Below are 8,688 nucleotides of genomic sequence, written 5' to 3' on the forward strand. Positions count from 1 at the left end.
TAAATATAAGAGACAAAGTGGATTGGGGTTTTATATTTATGACCAAAATAAAAGTCAAACAAGATCTTATATTAAGGATAAGAGGTAGTATAAGACCTAGTTGACTAATTTGAAGAGATTAAGAAAGTTAGTTGAGTTAGTTATTTGAAGTAAATAAATGTTCTCTTTCCTAAAATACTATTACTCCTCCGGTTCTAAATATAAGACCCTTATATACACTGTATATGGATCTTATATTTAGGACCGGAGGAGTATTAATCATGTGTTTTTAAATTACAAATTGATAGTAAATCCTTAATATATGCAGCTACTATAAGGATTATTTGAAAGCAAAATAAATAAATATTAAAAATAAAGTAAATTAAAATCCTATATTTAAATTTAAATTAAAAGTCAGACTAACTCTTATATTAAACATTAGAAATAGTAATACAAAAGGAATAAAAAGGTCACATGAAGCAACATGTCCAAAATTTGCACAAATCCATGTACTTTTTTCAAAACCTGTTCAAAATTATTAGCTTTAAGGCTTTAGCTATTAGTATTACCCACTTGCAGGATTCCTTTGTCACGGGGGAAATCGACTGGAAAAAAACAAAAGAGGAGAGAAAAATTTTAATGAGTTTAATTGAAAAGAATTGAAGTAATGGGGTTAGAAAATTTTAATTAATTTTTCTTACTTTTTTATTTTATATTTTCTCTTTATCAAAATCTTACGGCTCCACTTCTTAAATTTTTTAAATATAACTTATTTAAATTTTTTCCCACTTCTACCCTCCAATTTCCTTTTACTAAATATGGGTTTAATTTGAATCCTCAATCCAACAGCTGCAAATAAGCTAGGGACAAATCGCTTTATGTGATTTTTTTTTTAATATCATACAATTATTATTTTTAATACAAAAATTACTTAATTATGTTGAATAAATTAAGAAATAAAACTAAATTACTTAGTTACAATAAATGTGACCTGATTTTTCTAAGATAGTCATGTATAACATTATATTATATCAATTTATAATGAGGTAAATTAATTTAAGAAAAATAATAAATAGTAAAAATAAAATGAATTAATATATTATATTTAGGATTAAATTCAGTCCGGAAAAAAATTCTTATATGTAGAATGGAATGAGTAATATTTTTTGCATTAAAATTAGAATAAACTAGTCATTGCAGTCATTAAGGGGCATTTTTTTTAACTTCTAAATCAACATATTTATTCTTAAAATTACAAATAATGTTTAGGGGAAAAAATTCAAGAACGAGTCCAAAAATTCTCATCATTTGAACCTCATTATTATCAACTAGGTTCACATGGATCCATCAAATCAAAATAATATAAAAAGGAATAAAGAGGAGATCACATGCATGAGGTTACTTGTCTAATAATTCCCAACAAAGAAGGGATTGACTTGGGCAACAAGCACAATAGACACTCTATAATAATTCATGTCTTTTATATTATTTATATATAATGTCTTACACAATAGCTTCACATGATTAGATATTGACCCCTTCATTTCTTTTTTTGGTTTTGCGAAATCCGTGAGAGATCAAGATTTGCTTTTGTTTTGCTTCATGTGATGAGAGGTGAAAATAACAGGGAACAAAAAGTGTTTTTTCAAAAAAAAAATAAAAGGAAAAATTACACTTGGATTTTAATTAAGAGATTGTATTACTATACGGTCTCTTGAATTATTAAAATTAATCTCAAGTCTTAAGAGATCTGTGGATAAGAAATTGTAATTGTAAACTAATCATCTTATCCTCAATAGCTTCCCTTATCAATGTTAACTCCTTTATTGTCAATCGTACTTATACATATTATTACTTTATTGCACTGTGACTTGTTAATTAGGTCATAATATGCAGTCATTTAGAACACTGTAATTTGTTAATTGAGCCACAATAAATGTCAAGGCATGCTTTTTCACTTGACAATTCTATGGCACAAAATGACAATCTATATAGACAACTAACAAGTAAAGAAATTGGAATTGATAAGGGAGGGTACTGAGAGTGACAATTTATATATTAATGAAGGTAAGATGTTCAATTCACAATTGTAATATCTCACCCATGGGTTGCTTGAAACTTAAGATTAATTTAAATATTTCAATTTCAATGAATCTTGCAGTAATAAAATCTCTTACTTAGGACTAAGTGTAACTTTTCCAAATTAAAACTCATATATTTAGCTTTACATACTTAATAAATTAAGACATATAGGATTTTATACATACAATTTACTCTCTGACAAATTTTATTATTAGTATGATTGGTGTTTCAAAATCCATTTGTTCCAATGTAATTGAATACAAATATAAATTTTATACTTGAGTGATGATTCAATATGAATTCTAAATACCAATTAATATTAGGAATAAATTATTCCTAAATAATCAACCCCTAAATGGAAGAGATAACTAGCTAGATAAGTCCAACAAATTGTTAAATAAAATTATACCTTAATAATGAGGGAATATAGTGATAAGTCGAATCATCCAAACTAATTGTGGAGCTTGTGAAAGAGATAAAAGGTTAATAAATATATCGTGAAACGAAATGGTCAAACCTTATACTAGGGGTGCACATGGGCAGCGCTAGGTAGGATAGCACCCCTGTCTAATGCCCAGCCCGAAATATAAGCGGGCTGTATTTTGTAGCTCGCTGCCCGGCCCTACTCATAGAAACCCTAACCATTTTGGGCTGGGCAAGGCGGGCTTTGCTGCCCAAATGGTGATGACCTGCCTATATCACATGTAAAAGAACTTTCATCCATGCCTAAAAATTACATTTCATAATTTTATATTTTCACACATTGGAATTATCCAGAAATAATTCAAAACAAGTCTTAGCAAATATCTAAATAAATAATATTCATAATCCATTTAGAACAAAAAGACTTTTAAGATTATAATTAAAGCCTTGAAATTCAAACGGTTTGCATCAATCTACAGAATGTTGAGAAAAGAATAAAACATCTAAAAAAAATTTAAGAGGGATTGAAGCACATTGAGATGTTCCATTGAGAGTCGGGGATGTCGATGTAATAGAAACTTGATTATCCATTTAAGTGGCAAAAATTAAATGTTACCTAAAGGATTATAAAAAGATATTAAAACTGAAGCAATGGGCTAACATGAATAATATAGACCATATAAAAATAGGGTGAAAATAATTGTAAAAAGAAAAATAAAAAATCTTATAATCTTATAATAATTTAATATAACCACTTTTAATATGCAAACACTTATTATGCGATACAATACAGTTAGTAGTTCATACAACTAAAAGACTTCTTTCCATCATATGACTTGTTCATAAAAAATTAATACAAAATAACTAAATATAAAGTAAATAAAAATAAAACATGTAATTCAGAATTTTAGATAATTAAACCCCAATTTTCTTTCCCTGCTGCTACCCCAATCTTGTTTTCCATCTTGTATAAATATTCAAAATTATTGATTTATACAAATATGTAATGTATGAACTCCATTCTCCAACAAAAAAAGTTGTTAATGGCATAGAGAGGAATACTAACTTATAAATAGCCAACATTACAACAGCAACACACAATAAGATATACCCAATAAAGCTCAAAAAGAACAAGTTGAAAGCAAGATACTATTGCTTTTTTAGAAGAATTAAATCCTCTAAAATGGAAAATTAACGGGCATGTAACAATAATAAATTAAATTGTAAAGAGGAGGGAGATAACTTTTTTTGGGTAAAAAAATATAATATATTAATATTATTTCATAAATTATAATATATATAATATACATATATAATCGGGGCAGGGCCAAATGGGCAGGGCAGCATGTCCTGCCCGATGCCCAGCCCTGCCCTGCCCATGAAATGTCCAACCCAAAGATGCCTATTCTTTTTCTGGCTCTTTTTTTTTGGCTGGGCTGGGTAATTTTTCTTCGGGCTCGGCAAGTTCAGCAGGCATTTGGATTTCATGCACACCCCTACCTTATACAGAAAAAATAGAAAACAATACTATAGAGGAGAAGGAGGCGGAGGTCCCCCCCCAAAACAAATGATACTCCAATTACATATATTTTAATGGAATAATGACACAAAAATTTCTATGAAATATATGAATTTCATATTATAACTATGAAATTTTTATTTTCCCTGCAGTATTCTTTTAGAATCAAGAATTTTTTTTTCCGAATGATCTTACTGATCTTATGGTAAAACCCCAAAGAAAAAAAAAATCCCTCCCATTGACTGTCAAAGTTTCGGGCTTTTGGCGCCAGCCATCGTAGCTCTTGCCCGTTGCATTGACGACTAAAGAATTACCATTTGAAAGCCAAGCGCCTTAAGATGAACAACTGATTAACTTTAAGAAATAACAACTTTAATTATATGCAAAGTTGTTACTACATCTTGTCCTTAATATAAGACCTTATTTGATTTTTATTTTGGTTCTAAATATAAGATCTCAATCCACTTTATCTCTCATATTTATAAATTTTTCTCCAAAGTAATCCTTCTAACAATGGTAATTCTAGATAACAAACTTGATTAGCAAGGATATTTTAGGAAAAACAACACCTATTCATTATAAATAACTAACTTAACTAAGTTCTTTAATCTCTCTAAATTAGTCAACTGGATCTTATAATTAGAATTGGAGGTAATATTTCTTAAATTGAAGTAGTCATTTATCTCCACGCTAACATTTATTCTTTAAAGACATTTGCTCAATAATATTCTTCATATCTTCAAATATATTTTGACGATTTTGTGAGTACTCTCATAACGATATAGAGAGTTTTAACCAATATATGAAGACACTTATATTAGTTATAATGTAACAATAATTGTGTGGTTATACACATACTATTATTTAATATAAAAACTAGTAAAAAATTAAATTTGATCCTAAATATAACACTACAATCTATTTTTTTAAAAAAATTTGTGATTTATTTTTTAAAGTATCCCTATTAATTACACATGTTTTCATTTAAAGATAGTGAAGATTAAAAAGGGTATTTTAAAAAAAAATCAACTCATATTCATCACAAATAATTAATTTAACTAATTTTCTTAAGATATTTATATTAGTTAAAGAACTCTTGTATTAATTAAGGACCGGGATAGTATTTTGTGTGGCATAACGAATATATCCCGTGCATAATAAAGACTAATCTCTCTTAAAACATTAAAAAGTAAAAATTAGATTTATTATTTTAAGAGTAAAATATTTTGATTATCCTTCTAATTTACATCAATTACAAAAACCTTCCTTCTATTTCAAAAACATACATTTAGTCTAATTATTTAATACCGTCAAAAATATTCTAAAATTATTTTTACCTGAAATTTATATTGAAATAATTGAAATAAAATTTATTTATAATTCTACCCCTCATTCTAATAAATACCTAAATAATTATTGTTTTTACAGTTACAAGAATTTAATTCAAAGAAAAACAAAAAAAAGGACCAGAAGTAACCTAAATTATTATTATTATTTTTACCGTTAAATGGATGTGTTCAAAAATTTTGAATTATAAATTTAAATATTTATATAATCTTTTAAACTTTTATCATCTGTATTTTATGATAAAAAAAAACTATGTATTTGAAATATTTTTAGCAATTTACAAGTAATGAATATAAATAATTTTCAAAGAATGTAATGGAAAATTAAAGTTATAAGATTTTATAATTTAAATCAAAATAATAAATTTGATAACATATTATAAATATTTAAAATATATATTAGAATGATTTTTGTTTTTATAAAAAATATTTTTTGAAAAATATAAATGTTTGAAAAATTATGTTAAAAATGGGCATTTTGGTCAAAACAAGGTTTAAAAGTCAAATTTAATGGTGAATTAACAGTTTAGGTAGATGGAAATAAAATATTAGATATAAGTAGGGGTTTGTGTAATATATATTTTAATTTGAAGAAATATTTATATATGTTTTCAAAATAAAGAAGAAATTTTTATAATTGAAGCGGGAAAAAAAAGTAACTGGAGTATTTAACTCAAATTTTAACTTAAGCTGTTACATCTGTGTGTCTGTCTGTCTGTCTAAATATGTGTGTGTGTGTGTGTGTGTGTGTGTGTGTGTGTGTGTGTGTGTGTGTGTTTATATATTCTAACGCTCCAAAGGTTCTTTTGTTATGACAACATTTGCCAAAGCTTTGTTTGGATGTTTATTGCGCAAATCTGAAAGTTCATTTAAAAAGTCAGGGAGATTAACTTTTAGTTTTAACTTTTTGAAATTTTTTAGTTAAAACTTTCACTACTTTTTTTCCCACTCATGCTGTCCCATGAAAATGCGTAGAATATTTACGTTTTTTAATATATCAAATCGTATATTATTTATGTATTAAAAATTTAATATCGTTTATATATTCTTTTATATATATCACTCACCATAGCAAATTTTTATTGTTTACGAGTATATTTCAATAAATTAAATTTTGCATAAAAAATTGTATATCATAAAAAGCATGTTCTTTTTAGTAATCATATATTTAAAAGTAATTTTTATTACATATCATTCAAACATTTTAAATTTATCAAATTAACTTTTAAAAAAATGTATCCCAACCTTAATCTCATTACAATAATTAATTTTTATCAAATTGACTTTTAACTTTTGACAAAATAAAAACCAAACTATGCATATAAGAAGGGTTGGTGTAACTTTATTTAGGATGTTTTCACTCAAGTGCACTGGATATTTAGAAATTTTTTTGGACACAAATTTGTTCCAAAAATTTTAAATCGTAACTTGAAACCCAACTCAATGCTCGAGTGAAAACTTTTGATATACATTTGCACATGAACCCTTAGAAAAAAGAGAAAATTAGTTAAAAGTCCTTCTTTGAAAATTAATTGCGAAATAGGATCTATGATAAATGTAAAGTTATGAGCCCCTTGAATTTTAGTGTGATTGGAAAAAGATCATATCATCCTGATAGATGATGATTGCATATAATAGATTCTCACTTGCATATCACGTATTCTAATTGCATATGATGGATACCTACTTGTATAAGGAATCTTATTACATATTACGAATCCTAATTGCATATTGTTGATCTAAACTTGCATATTACTAATTCTAATTGCATATTACGGATACTTAGTTATATATGGTACTTTATTACATATTATGGATCTAATTATATATAATTGATCCAAAATTGCATATTGGTGATTCATATTGCATATCATTGATCCAAATTTATATAAACAAATTCCTTTGCGTATCACTCACAAAAAAAAATTTTATTTACAAATTAACATGATGGAAGTGAGATCTGTCATATGCAATTTTGTAAATAAGAATTTGTTTGTGAGTACTATACAAAGGAATTTGTTTGTGTAAATAGTAACACATATGCAATTAAAATAAGTAATATATAAATTTGGATTAAAGATATGTAATTAGAATCCAAGATATACAATAAAGTCTCATATGCAACTAAGCATCTACGATATATAATTAGAATTAGGCATATATAACTTTAGATTAATAATATACAATTAGGATTCGTAATATGCAACTAGACATCCATATACGCAACTAGCCATCCACATGTACAATTAAAATAACCAATATGCAACTTTGAATCAATTATATATAATTAGGATTCATAATATGCAATAAGATACCTATACAACTAGATATTCGCAATATGTAATTAGAATCAGCAATATGCAAGTTTGAACCAATGATATGCAATTAGAATCCGTAATATGCAATAAGATCTCGTATGCAACTAGGCATCTACCATATGCAATTACGATCCGTGATATGTAAGTGAGGACCCGTCATGTGCAATTAGCATTTGTTAGGGCAATATGGTCTTTTTCCTACCATACTTACTAACATTTGAGAGATCCATACCTTTATATTTATTGCAGGTCTCATTTTCCAATTAATTTCTCAAAGAGAGACTTTTAGCCAATTTTTCTAAAAAAAATTAAAATAAAAACCAAAGTGTGTTGGAAGAGTTGTTCACTTTAATGTCTACCGCCGTCTCAAAATGATGGTCTTCAATGAGTATCACCTATGCCTTTTTTTTTTTCAAAAAAAAAAACAGAGAATTACTATGTGGTTTTAAAGAAAGAATGTACAAAAAAAACCCCCATGATTTTTTTTGGCCTGACAAAAAACGCCATGATAAGTGAATGTAATAAGTTCTAATGCAGAAAGTCACTACAAAATCTATGTAACCCACTTATGAGTGAGACTTTTTTTCACTAGGTCATTAGACATAATTATCCTCCTATAGGAAATAATCTTATTCAAAAAACTATCAAATATTAAATATAGACACCTATTTTAATGGGAATTTGAACATTGATTCATCATGTTTTGTAAGACTAGTATCTTTTCCCAGATCCAATTGCCTTTTTACCATTGAGACTTTTAATAAATGTTTTTTAAAACCAAAAAAAAAAAAACACATTGTATGTGTTGGGGGCATATGTTCCGCTGCACAAGGATGAACAAGGACAAAAGATCAGATGAAGAATAAATGAATGTGATGAGTGAGAGAGAGAGAGAGAGAGAGAGAGAGAGAGATGTAAAAAGATGTTTGGCTATTGGAGTGCGATGGAGTTATTGCGTTTTGCAGCGGCCTGTTTGGATAATCAATCATACATTGAGCCAGCTATATCTTTTGTTGTTTTC

This window comes from Neltuma alba, unplaced genomic scaffold, assembly GCF_004799145.2.
Source record: "Neltuma alba isolate B1F8T4 unplaced genomic scaffold, ASM479914v2 tig00010560_pilon, whole genome shotgun sequence".
In the NCBI taxonomy this organism is placed as follows: Eukaryota; Viridiplantae; Streptophyta; class Magnoliopsida; order Fabales; family Fabaceae; genus Neltuma; species Neltuma alba.